Genomic DNA, 14,007 nt, shown 5'->3' on the forward strand with positions numbered 1-14,007 from the left:
AAATGGAAAGAGGGTAAAGGGATGTAGGGAAGGAAGAAGATTTAACTTCATCAATTAGCATCCTATGAATACTTCATTAGGCAGCTTTTTTAAATTATAACCTTGGTTTGGAGGTATTGATTCGTGACAATAATTGTTCTTATAAATTGTACCAAGCATATATAAGTTTTGAGGTTTTGCCTTCCTTAGGAAACAACAGTCTCTTTTAATCAGTTTTGTAAAATTGAGAGAACTGGGAAAGGGTTTAAAAATAGGGGCTGAGAGGATCCCTATCAGTAAGGCCACCGACACCTTCCTTCCGAAGAGTGACGTTGACTTAAAGTTTCACAGTGATGTAAGATTCATTCATTCACTGTTCATTCACTGACTCAACCACATTTAATGAGCAAGTGCCTGCGTCATGTCAGGTACTGTCCATCCCTACAAATATAAAGGCCAGAGGACCAGTGCCTGCTCCCACAGTCTGCTGGGGAGATGGACACGCAAACGGTCCATGACTGTTCATTATGACTGATGACTTAATGGAGACACAAATGAGATACTGTGGGATCAAACCCCGAGTCTACCTGGGAGAGCCAGGGGAGGCTTCCCAAGGGAGTGAAGTTCAAGTCTTCTCACTCAGCATTCTCCCATGGCCTGTGCCTCTTTTTTACTGAGCACATTTCGGCACAAGGCTCTACTCATGAGAGGTAATTGAGTTACTGGATGTTTATTTTGAGTCAGGCACTGTGGTCAGCACTTCATGGCCATTATTTTTTAGCCATCGTGTTAGCCTTAAGAGGGGAGTATTATGACCTCCAGTTTACAGATGAGGAAACGGGACTCAAAAAAGGTGAAATAAATTGAGTAGTATCACACCACCGGTGTAAGGCAGTGCGGGGCTGGAGCTTCCATCCTGGTCTCCGCTCTGGTCCTTGTGCAAGTCTGGCTGGCCAGCCAGCCCTGTTACATGTTAATTGTGTCTGCAGTGTCATCAGAAGGCAAATCTTTATGTCAAAGACACCCTGTCTGAGACTGCTGGGTTCTGAGGTTGTACGATACATGGGAGGAGCTTGGGATCCGGAATCAGAAAATCTGAGTTTGCATTGTTCTACTGCTTCTCAAAATGGGATATTAAGTGAGTCTCAGGCCTCAGCTTAATCATATGGAAAAATGGGTCTAGTGACAAGCATAGTCTATCCTAGGGGTTTAGTGAGGCCCCAAAGAAAGAAAAATTCTGAAACAGTGCTTTATAAAACTAAAATCCACCTTAAGCATCAGTTACTGGACAGGAAGTATATTGGTCAGGTTTCTAGTGCAGGCAGTGGGAAACATTCTAGCTAGTTTAAGCAGAAAAGGAGTTTAGTGCAGGGAAATAGAAGCTTAACAAAATGTCAGAAGTTCTAGAAGACAAGCTCTACGTAGCCAGTGGGTTTGGAAGAAATATTTTTTAACTTTTAATTCTCTGTGATCAGGAATGTACTAAAGGAGACTGAAGGCAGACATGGGCCAAAACAACAATTTGGTTCAAATGCATACATGTGGTGATTTAGTGAAATGCCCACACGCAGCTCCATCGTATTCCTCCTGCTCCAGAGATGGAACCAGGCCTGTGTTGACATCTCCTCTTCACTCTATTGAGAGCTTGGGTGGGGTTGGGGGGTGGGGATTAGGAGGACCGGGACAGCAGCAGCTACCAGAACTTTACCAAGCTAGAAACTATTCAGTGAGCAGTCAGGAAGGCACCACCGGCTGTGAGGACCCACAGAGAAAAGCCGTGAATGGAGCCAGGAGTTCAGAAGGGGAGAGAGCGGGCAGAGGTCACATAGAGGGCTGGGCTCCTCCATGAACTCTCACAGCAGCTCCGCCTACAGCTCATTTTCACTGATCATCGGGAGTGTGATGTGTGGGTAAGTCAGTCCAGCTGAAAGGATGGGAAATGGGATGTAAAGGGAGGTCAAGGTTATAAAGTGCAAGTCGTCTTTTTGCTGGAAGACATGTGAAATAAAATATATTTGTGAGCCACCCTAGTGTATTAAGACACGCACTTCCAATACTTTCCTTGATGCAATGCCATTCTGTGTTTTCACATTCATTTTCATGCAATGATCAGTTTGGAGGAATTTCTACTTCCTTCATGTTCAGCTAAGTGAAATTTATCTTAACCAGATACCCACCCAAGATGAAAAATGAGCATTTTTTTTTCTAATTTTAAATAATCATCACTAAAGGAAATCTAATCACTCAGTTCAGTTGCTCAGTCGTGTCCAACTCTTTGCAACCCTATGGACTGCAGCATGCCAGGCCTCCCTGTCCATCACCAACTCCAAGAATTTACTCAAACTTATGTCCATTGAGTTGGTGATGCCATCCAACCATCTCATGCTCTGTCGTCCCCTTCTCCTCCTGCCTTCAATCTTTCCCAGCATCAGGGTCTTTTCCAATGAGTCAGTTCTTCACATGAGGTGGCCAGAGTATTGGAGTTTCAGCTTCAGCATCAGTCCTTCCAATGAATATTCAGGAGTGATTTCCTTTAGGATGGATTGGTTGGATCTCCTTGCAGTCCAAGGGACTCTCAAGAGTCTCCTCCAACACCACAGTTCAAAACCATCAATTCTTTGGCGCTCAGCTTTCTTTATAGTCCAACTCTCACACCCATACATGACTCCTGGAAAAACCATAGCTTTGACTAGACGGACCTTTGTCCGCAAAGTAATGTCTCTGCTTTTTAATATGCTGTCTAGGTTGGGAAATCTATAATAAGAAATTAATTTTTCCAGTGACTTTTTGGATAAAGACAGGTATGAGGCATCTCTTAAAGCTTTGCTGTTCTCTTCTTATAAGCTGGGATGCATTCTTTTATAAACATGTCAGGAACACCACCTCTAGTTGCCATGGAGATGGTTGTCTTCTGCACCTCTGCTTTCCCAAGGATAGGATTGATGGTGGGGTTGGCAGGGATGTAAGGAGAGGGAGGAGTTACTAAAAATGAAGGTAATGGAGTTCCTGGTGGTCCAGTGGTTAAGACTCTGCCTGTTGATGGAAACAGTGACAGAATTTATTTTCTTGGGCTCTAAAATCACTGCAGATGGTGACTGCAGCCATGAAATTAAAAGAAGCTTGCTCCTTGGAAGAAAAGCTATAATAAACCTAGGTAGCATATTAAAAATCATAGACATTACTTTGCCAACAAAGGTCCATATAGTCAAAACTGTGGTTTTTCCAGTAGTCATGTATGGATGTGAGAGTTGGACATGAAGAAGGCTGAGCGCTGAAAGAATTGATGCTTTCAAACTGTGGTGTTGGAGAAGACTTTTAAGAGTCCCTTGGACAGCAAGGAGATCAAACCAGTCAATCCTAAAGGAAATCAATCCTGAATATTCATTAGAGGGATTGATGCTGAAGTTGAAGCTCCAATACTTTGGCCACCTGATATGGATAGCTGACTCATTTGAAAAGACCCTGATGTTGGGAAAGATTGATGGCAGGAGGAGATGGGGATGACAGGCTGAGATGGTTGGATGGTGCCATTGACTCAATGGACATGAATTTGAGCAAGCTCCAGGAGATGGTGAAAGACAGAGAAGCCTGGTGTGCTGCAGTCCATGTGGTCACAAAGAGTTGGACACAACTGAGTGACCAACAATAAATCTTATATTATAAATGTACACAAAGTTTAGTCACAAGATTTTTTCTTTATTGGATTCAAGATAGTTTCCAAAGTAGGGGACTATTTAGCACATTCATAGAATAAATAATTCATAGCCATAAAAATATCTGGATTCATCTTCCTTATTTGTTTCCAAACCTTTAGTCTCATTTGTAATTGAAAGAGGATGAACTTTAGTGACACAAGAGGCAGATTTAAGGTCCTCACTCCAACTTCTTTCTAGCTGTGTGACTTCTTAAACCTCTGTTTCCCTATCCTGCAAAATGAAGTCAGAAATAATTTCTAAATTGTAGTGAAAATCTTGGGCTGAGATGCAAGAAAGCACCTTGTAAGCTCTTAAGTCATGGAGAGTTCAAGATTATGATAATTTCTTCTGAATATGGCTAAAATCACGGCCAGAGCCCTCTTGCATTGTAAGTATGATTATTCTTGGAGAATCGACCTGCTGTTCTTCTACCTGCAGCATAACAAAATATCTGAGTCACATGGATCTCTCTTTCCCTCACCCAGAGTCTGTTTAGGACAGGATCAGCACACAGGGAGCCTGGATAATAGAGGAATGGTGGACAGGGAGGACCTCCCATGACCAACCCACTCATAGCCACCGAGTGGGAGCTGTAACTTAGCTTAGTAAAGGAAGTGACCTCAGACATGAGCACACAGAGTTCCCTAACTTGGGTGACATGGCCAGCATCACTGCTGTCACCATGCGCTTCCAGTAACATCTCCCATACTTTTTAGTTTTTAAACTAATTGGCTTTTTAAGACTAAGATGAATTTATTTACAAAGGAAACTTTACAACATAACGATTTATGAAAAACAACAGAGTTACTTGCTAAAGTAGAAGTTGACCAAGGTGTATGCAGAATGATAACAAATAATGAAATTAAATTCTAGCTAAACATTCTTGTCTGCTGAAGCCTGGTCCTGAAACATGTTCTCAGTTAAAGAGGAAAGGGCCAAATATCAAGAGTTGGGGACCTGCAAGCACCAAGATGACAATTTCTCTTTGCCCTGTAATCTGAAGGATAAAAAGAGAATTGAAATGTGATTCATCTTTTCACTAAGTTACTTTCTCTTAAGATGACAATTCCTGAAATCAAGCCCCCATAGAGAAGAAGTACTGATACAGTCAAAGCAATAATTGAGAAATATTGATACAAAGTCTCCCACAGCCTCCCCCCACATTTTATAGATGTGAAAACTGTGGCCAAAACAAGAGAAGAAACTTATTCAAAAGGCTGCCGTGACCAGTGATCCAGAACTGAGATGAGACGCAGTGCCTGGCTCCAAACGCCCAAGCAGATCTTATGAGAAAGTTCAGTTTTAAAAGATAAACAAGCTGAGCAACGACAAGCTTTGAGTCACCAAGACTTTTGTCTTGAAGAAATTACAGCTGCTTTTCTGCATTTGTATCTCCACATTTAGGAAAAAGGACAAAAACCACTATGCTTCCTTCAAAGAATCTCTATTTTGAATTATAGACTTTCTGTGAAGCACTCTATATTTAAGCGTGGAGTTCAACATGTAACAGAGACAAAGCTGCTTCGTCCACTGTGTCAGTTAGATTCTAATTTAAAGATTGTCAATATTGCTGTTCTCACATGATTGTGGATTTCTGTACATACTGTGCACTCATAGTGTGTTTTTGCACACATTGAACTACTGGGTTATCACTCTAACCACGTGATGGAGGTATTGTTCTTTGTGGGTCCAGCTGGGGATGCTAAGAATCCAGAACCGGGGCTTAACTGGGGTCATGTGAAAAGGAAAGGCAGAGCCTGGGCTGGGACTGGAGCCCAAAGCCAGAGGTCTCTTCCCTCCCTGAGTTGCCTCCTGTCTCCCTGGCCACCAATTTCTGCCATTTCATGTGAGCCGTGGAGCTGTTGTGTTGGCCCGTAATGCTGGGGAGGATTTTCTGAGCTGAAATAGAGAGCTGCTCAAGGGTGAATATCTTTGGGCCGAAAATGTTTAACAAAAGGAGTGAGAAGAGCAGATGCTATGATGGAGAGAACAACCCACATTAGAAGGAGACCACCAGTGGGGTCATCCTACAAAGCACTTTCAGTTTTTAAGGTCTCAGCAAGACTGGCCGCTTCCTCAGAAAACTCTTCCCTGACCTGTCAAACAACATACTGTCTCTGGTTCATGGTCCAGTTGTGTCTAGTTGTTTCCTAGTAATTTTGATTACTATGTCCCTTGGATGGCAAGGAGATCAAACCAGTCCATCCTAAAGGAAAACAACCCTGAATGTTCAGTGGAAGGACTGATGCTGAAGCTGAAGCTCCGATACTTGGGCCACCTGATGCAAAGAGCCGACTCATTAGAAAAGACCCTGATGCTGGGAAAAATTGAAGGCAGGAAAAGAAGGGGACGACAGAGGATGAGATGATTAGATGGCATCACCGACTCAATGGACGTGAGTTTGAGCAAACTCTGAACGATGATGAAGGACAGGGAAGCCTGGCATGCAGTAGGCCATGGAGTAGCAAAGAGTTGAACACGACTGAGCAACTGAACAATGATTGTGATAGCTTAAAATTAATTATTAGAAGGATTTTCTGCTGGATGTCTGCATCCTTTGGTGGACGGGGAGCTTTACAGAGTGGGGATGTGCTTGTTAATCCCTGCTGCCTCCCAGGGCCTAGCACTGAGGGTCACACAGCAGTCACTGCTCTGTTGATATTTGTTGATGAATCAACACTCCATTGGGGGGAAGGAAGGGAGGCATCCTTGGATGCATGTTCTAGAAAATTAAGGAGGCAGTGTAGCATGTCAGTTCTCAGGTGTGGTCTAGGGACCCTTAGGAGTCCCTGAGAGCATTTCGGGGGGTCCACCAGGTCAAAACTATTTTTGTAATAATCCTACTGAGCTACTTCACTTTCATTTTTCACTTTCATGCATTGGAGAAGGAAATGGAAACCCACTCCAGTGTTCTTGCCTTGAGAATCCCAGGGATGGGGAGCCTGGTGGGCTGCCGTCTATGGGGTCGCACAGAGTCGGACACGACTGAAGCAACTTAGCAGCAGCAGCAGCAAGATGTCATTTACCTCCTCACCTCCATTCTGTCATGGGTATACAGCAGAGTTTTCTGGAAGTCTCTTGATGCATGATAACAAATGGCTCTGATGACTAATGGAACGTGTGTTGTGTATTCTTGGGCTTTAAATTTTTTTCCAGTTTTAATTTCTAATACGGTGATTCATCTAACCCACAGAATCAAGAGTTCTTTGGGATCCTTGGTGATTTTGAAAACTGTCAAGGAGTCCCGAGACAACAGCATTCGAGGAAAGTAAGTGCTTGGTTACTGGTAAGAGTGAGCCCTTCAGGAAATGGGCTCAAATCCTGACTGTGAGTGGTCTTAGGCGAACTATGTAACCTCCTGATGAGTTAGTTTCCTCACCTGTGAAGTAGGGTGACAATACAGTCAATCACACATGACGTGAGGTTGTTGGGCAGTTTAAATATGAGCTGATTCCTGTAAAAATTAACTAGGACACTACCTAGGACAGTAAGTGTTCTAGAAATACTAGCTATTATGGAGGTACCAAAGACGTTAAGAGACGTGTCCCAGGTCTCCCTGGGAGTGAGTGGTAGAGAGTCCCCTGAGCCCTTGGTGGGATTGAGGGTGTATCTAGCTCTTTCCATGCCTGGAGATGCAGAAGCTAGCAGAGAGGGTCCTTCTTCCCCTGCTGGGTTGGGTACCAGAGAAGCCAGAGAGAAGGATGTTTGACTGGTGACTATGTCAGTGATCAATCCCTGCCTTCCGGGCCTTGAGGAGGTGCTGCCAGGGAGAGAGGGGAGCCCAAGGACAGCAGCTTGGCCAGCTTGCCTGGGAGGGCCTTGCGGGCCCCAGGATCTGGCACCTGCCTCTGAGAAGGCAGCAGGCCTGGCCCGGGAGAAGCATGGGTTTCTGGAAATGCACATCAGCACATTCGTTAATGTCTTATCAGCAAATTGCAGAGGAGGCCAGGAAGCAAGGGACAGATCCTCTTACTCGTGATGAAATGCTCTTCTGGTCAAGTATGAAAAATGTTTGAGGAATGAGTTCCCAGCCATGGTGTGAAAACAGATGTTGGATTCTTCTTCTTCTTCTTCTTTTTTTTTTTAATTTTCCCCTCTGACACAGTTCAGAAAGAAAAGAGCAAGAATCAGACAGACGGGGCAGTTGGAAGCCCAGCTGCTCAAGTGTGTAAAAGGCCCTGGAATGACATCAAGAGTGAGATTTCCACTGTCAAGGCTGCAGAACTGCCGGAGTCTCCGTTCACTATCCGGTTCTACACAAAGGGAAACCAAGGCCCAGTTGAGAGGGAAGAGGATGTCCAAGATCACATGGCTTGGCCAGGGTTCCCTGAGCCTTTTGCTAAAGACTGAAACAAGATTGGCAGCATTTACAAAATTAGGGCTTCCCAGGAGGCGCAATGGTAAAGAACCTGTCTGGCAATGCAAGAGACACAAGCTTGATTCCTGAGTCGGGAAAATCTCCTGGAGAAGGAAATGGCACTCACGACAGTATTCTTGCCTGGGAAATCCCATGGACAGAAGAGCCTGGAAGGGCTACAGTCCATGGGGTCACAAAAGAGTTGGACACAACTTAGTGACTAAAATAATAAAAATGCTGAGTCTGTAAACAATGAAATTGGAACAACGTTTTTTACGACAAAGGCAAAAGTCTTACCTAATTTTGCTGTTTAAAGTAATCAAGTAAAATATTCAACATATCCTTTCTCTCAAAAATACTCTGTGTTTATGAGGGATTGGAAGCAACTACTGAGGCATTCAGCTGAGGTTTACTAGTGGAAAGAGATGAGGCTTTGATGTCAAGGACAAGAGTTAAAAATCCTGGATATGGGACTTCCCTGGTGGTTCTGTGGTATAAAGAATCCACCTTCCAAGGCAGGGGATGTGGGTTCGACCCCTGGTCTGGGAACTAAGATCCCACATGCCGTGAAGCAACTAAGGCCACGTGCTGCTGCTGCTGGAGAAACCCAAGTGTCACAGAAGAAGAAGCCTGTGCATCTTAATTACAGAAATTCCGCATGTGGAAATGAAGATCCAGCACAATGAAAAAAAAAAAAAGAAATCCTCCATCTGCCATTCAATTGCTGTGTGATCTTGGGCAAGTCTCTGAGCCACAGTTTTTCCTTTATAAAATGGGGATAATGATGCTTTCTTGAAGGCTGTTGTGAAGAAAGCAGAATTTCTTCTTTGCGCAATCCTTCTGTGCCAAGCACTAGGCCATGTGTTCTCATGAATGAGATGCATTCGATCATTCTAATAACTCAGTGGTCTAACTATGGTAGGAGGCCCATCTTACAGATAAGGAAATGGGGACCCAGAGTCCAAGAACCAGCTTAAGGTCACTTAAGGTCACTGAGCCAGTAAGGATCCGAGGTGGAATTTGAACTCATGCTATCTGACTTCACAGCCCTCAGGAACACATGTAAGGTGCAAGGGTGGTGGTGGCACAAGAGATGCTGCATAAACGGCAGCCAGTATTGGTATTTTCCCCTGGTGACTCAGAGGGTAAAAAATCTGCCTGCAATGCAGGAGACCCAGGATCCATTCCTGGGTTGGGAAGATCCCCTGGAAAAGGGAATGGCAACCCCCCTCCAGTATTCTTGCCTGGAGAATTCCATGGACAGAGGAGTCTGGTGGGCTACAGTCCATGAGGTGGCAAAGAGTCGGACATGACTGAGTGAATAACATTACACTGATATTATTAAAATAATCATCTTTCATTTCACTTGGCTTATGTAGCACCACAAAGACCATATCATTTTCAGCTAATTATTGAAAAGAAGTCAGGAAGTAGTACCAAGAAATATCTCTGCATAGACCAAACCCAAAGTCTGGGGAACTAATATGGTGGTGTCGACTTAGGGGTGCCATCTTGAGAGATATGAGAAAAAGAAATAAGGGCTCTGAGAGAATGTCTACAACACAAAATTAATCACAGAAACCCTACATTGAGTCCCTGCAATGGATATTCCTGGATAAACTAAACTATCATAGTAATCTGCTTTGAGCTGGAATTACACATCCCACTGGAGGTATCAATTCTTTGGAGCTCGATCTTCTTTATGGTCCAGCTCTCACATCCTTACATGACTATTGGAAAAACCATAGCTTTGACTGAGCACCTAAGAACTGATGTTTTTGAATTGTGGTGCTGGAGAAGACTCTTGCGAGTTCCTGGGACAGCAAGGAGTTCAAACCAGTGAATCCTAAAGGAAATCAATTCTGAATATTCATTGGAAGGATTGATGCTGAAGCCATCTGATGCGAAGAGCCAACTCATTGAAAAAGACCCTGATGCTGGGAAAGACTGAGGGCAAGAGGAGAAGGGGAAGACAGAGGATGAGATGGTTGGATGGCATCACTGTCTCAGTGGACATGAGTTTGAGCAAACTCTGGGAGAAAATGAAGAACGAGGAAGCCTGGTGTGCTGCGGTTCATGGGGTCGAAAAGAGTCAGACACGACTCAGTGACTGAACGACAGCAACAGCAACATTGCAGGTACCTTGGTTCTCTGATGCTGGTCACAAGGTTGACAGGTCTATATAAATGTCTTGATTGAAACAAATGGGTCATGACAGAGTGCTGCTGCTGCTGCTGCTAAGTCACTTCAGTCGTGTCCGACTCTGTGCGACCCCATAAACGGCAGCCCACCAGGCTCCCCCGTCCCTGGGATTCTCCAGGCAAAAGTACTGGAGTGGGATGCCATTGCCTTCTCCCATGACAGAGTAAACATCTTTAAAAATAGTTCATCCTCTATCATTATGTGGGGCTCATGGGAAGAATATGAAAGTCAGGAACCCCTCAGCCTAGAGTTACAGCCTTTTTACGAGCAGAGGCTGTCCGGGGTTGGCATAGGATTTCAGAAAAAGCTGGAGGACTCATTGATCTCTGATGCCTATAAAACTGCCAGACATAACATGTAGCAACCATACTTGCATGGAAACTGACTCCACATATATAATACTGCAGTGTGTTATAAGATTTTCGCATTTATACAGCCATTACCCTGATTAAATTGAGTTTTTTGGTGTATGGTAAAAAAAAACTTTCTGTATCATTTGTCTTTCCTTGGTGGTTTTCAGATGTCTCGGGTGAGTTTTACAGAAGAGTTTTCTGAGATCTTTGGACAAGAAGCCTCTATTATTCAATAACTTGAGACGATTTCCCAGTGAAAGTGAAAGTGAAGTCGCTCAGTCGTGTCCGACTCTTTGGGACCCCGTGGACTGTAGCCCACCAGGATCCTCCATCCATGGGATTCTCCAGGCAAGAATACTGGAGTGAGTTGCCATTTCCTTCTCCAGGGGATCTTCCAGGCCCAGGGATTTCCCAGTGAAGGAGACTTAAAATATAACGTGACAAAAAGCACACATATGTGTACAGTTGAATGAATTCTCATGAACCCATGTGGCCAGCACCCAGCTTATGAAACATTAGTATCAACACAGAGCCCTCCTTCCTGTGCTACCCTGCAGTAACTGCCACCTCACTAAGGGGTAACTACTATCCTGAATTTGTACACCACAGGTTGATTTTGCCTGTTTTTGAAGGTTTTATCAACGGAATCTTATTGATAAAAAATGAAGTATTTTTTGTCTAGTTTCTTTAACTCAGTATCATATTTGTGTATTGTTTCCTATTTTTACCCGTAATTATAAACCGTGCAATCTCATTACTGTATAGTATTCTTCTCTACAGATATATCCTAATTTAATGAGCCAGTCTCTGTTGATGGAACTTTGCGGGCACGTGCGCTCAGTCTCTTCATTCGTGTCTGACTCTTTGCAACCTCAAGGACCATAGCCGGCCAGGCTCCTCGGTCCATGGGAGTTTTGCAGCAGCTCCGCTGGAGTGGGTTGCATACCCTCCTCGAGGGAATCTTCCCCATCCAGGGATCGAACCTGAGTCTCACGTGTCTCCTACGTTGCAGGCGGATTCTTTACTGCTGAGCCACTGGGGAAGCCCAGTGACCTTTTGGCCCAATGTAGAATGTTGTTGCGAGCATTCTAATGTGTTTTAGTGTATGTATGTTTACATTCTATTGGTTAACACACAGAAGTGGAATTGATTAGAGGGGATGCAACAACTTCCCGAAAAGGATGAAGGGGAGCTCTCCCCGCTGAGGAAGGGTCCATGCACAGGAATGTAGGTGTAAAAGAGCCAGAGATATCTGGGGAACACTGGGTAACCCACGGATTGAGTATGCAGTGCCTGTGAAGTCTAACTGACGAAATCTCCCTCCCTTTGGACACGCCATCTCTCTCCCTCCTCACCTCTATCTATGTCCTTGTTCTTCAGTGCTTTCTGTCTCTGTGTTTTTTTGTTTGTTTGTTTGTTTTTGTGGGCAAGGGGGAAGGGAGAGGCTTCTGACTGCCTTTGCCTGGGTAGTTAGCCCCTCTGAGCTCCTATAGGCCACCACGATACTCATTAACAAAGTTCTGTCATTGTTTGTTGGTCTCATCTTTCTTTCTCTTTTTAAAATTTATTTGACTGTAGCAAGTGACTCTTGAGAGTCCCTTGGACTGCAAGGAGATCCAACCAGTCCATTCTGGAGGAGATCAATCCTGGGTGTTCATTGGAAGGACTGATACTAAAGCTGAAACTGCAATACTTTGGCCACCTCATGTGACGAGTTGACTCACTGGAAAAGACTCTGATGCTAGGAAAGGTTGGGGGCGGGAGGAGAAGGGGACGACCGAGAATGAGATGGTTGGATGACATCACTGACTCTGTGGACATGAATTTGAGTGAACTCTGGGAGTTGGTGATGGACAGGGAGGCCTGGCGTGCTGCGGTTCATGGGGTCGCAAAGAGTCGGACACGACTGAGCGACTGAACTGAACTGAACTGATCAAGTCTTGAAATTAAAAGACGCTTACTCCTTGGAAGAAAAACTATGACCAACCTAGACAGCAAATTAAAAAGCAGAGACATTATTTTGCAGACAAAAGTCCATCTAGTCAAAGCTATGGTTTTTCCAGTAGTCATGTATGGATGTGAAAGTTGGACTATAAAGAAAGCTGAGCACCAAAGAATTGATGCTTTTGAACTGTGGTGTTGGAGGAGACTCTTGAGAGTCCCCTGGACTGCAAGGAGATCCAACCAGTCCATCCTAAAGGAAACCAGTACTGAATATTCATTGGAAGGACTGATGCTGAGGCTGAAACTCCAATCCTTTGGCCACCTGATGCGAAGAACTGACTCATTGGAAAAGACCTTGATGCTGGGAAAGATTGAAGGCAGGAGGAGAAGGGGATGACAGAGGCTGAGATGTCTGTATGGCATCACCAACTCGATGGACATGAGTTTGAGCAAGCTCCAGAAGTTGGTGAGGGACAAGGAAGCCTGGCATGCTGCGGCCCATGGGGTCGCAAAGAGTCGGACATGACTGAGCAACTGAATTGAACTGAACCGAGTCTTAGTTGAAGCACATGGATCCCACATGCGGGATCTTACTGTGGCATTTGGGGTCCAGTTTGCCAACCAGGGATTGAACCCTAGACCCCCTTCACTGGGAGCTCAGAGTCCCAACCACTGGACCACCAGGGAAGTCCTGGGTCTTGTCTTCTCATTAGACCGAGTTTCCGGAAGGACAGAATGGGCTAGCTCAGTATCATCTCTTTGCACCTCCGGTCCACTCTGCCCTTTTCCTGCCCTCTTCTCCATCCAGGGAAGCTGACCTTTGTGAACAGCATCAGGAAGCCTCCTTGCCCTTTGCTTCTGGCTCTGGCCAAGGCGCAAGTCCCCAGAGAAGACTGGAGGCAGGGAGGAGAGAGAGCGCAGGTGATCTTTCCCCGAACACTTGCTCTGCAGGGCTCTCTTGGGCTGGCTGTAGCTGTAGGTCATAGCTTCTCTGCAGTAAGCAACTCCTTCCTCCAGGCCTAGAGGTACTATTAGTCCCAGAACTTCTGAGCACAGAGTGCTACACTCTCCTTGCCGTTCCTCTGCCCTTCAGCCAATACTGCTTGAGCTTTCCTAGTTTTTGTGTGTCTCTCCTGGGACCTTGACTGATAAATGCATTTCATTCAACTCTGTACCCACCTAGCATACAGCCTGGTACACAGCCTCTTTCAGTGAGGTCTTCCTGACTAAATAAATGAGTAAAGAACTGGGAGAGGATGAAGATTGAGGAGCTGGCCAGAAGCCAGTAGGGAAGGGTCTTCAACACCCTTCTGAGAAGTTTAGACAATAGTTCTCAAGACCAGGTACTGCAACCTCAAGTGTCCCTAGAGGCCAGGCATTTACAGGTGGGGATTGTGGAAGGAAGTGAACGCTGTCTCAAGGTGTGACTCCACTACTCAGCCTCAACCCGTTAAAGCTCTGTGGGAGTTTGGACCCC

The sequence above is a fragment of the Moschus berezovskii genome, chromosome 7 (assembly GCF_049115385.1).
Source record: "Moschus berezovskii isolate FMDL1 chromosome 7, NW_MosBer_1.0, whole genome shotgun sequence".
In the NCBI taxonomy this organism is placed as follows: Eukaryota; Metazoa; Chordata; class Mammalia; order Artiodactyla; family Moschidae; genus Moschus; species Moschus berezovskii.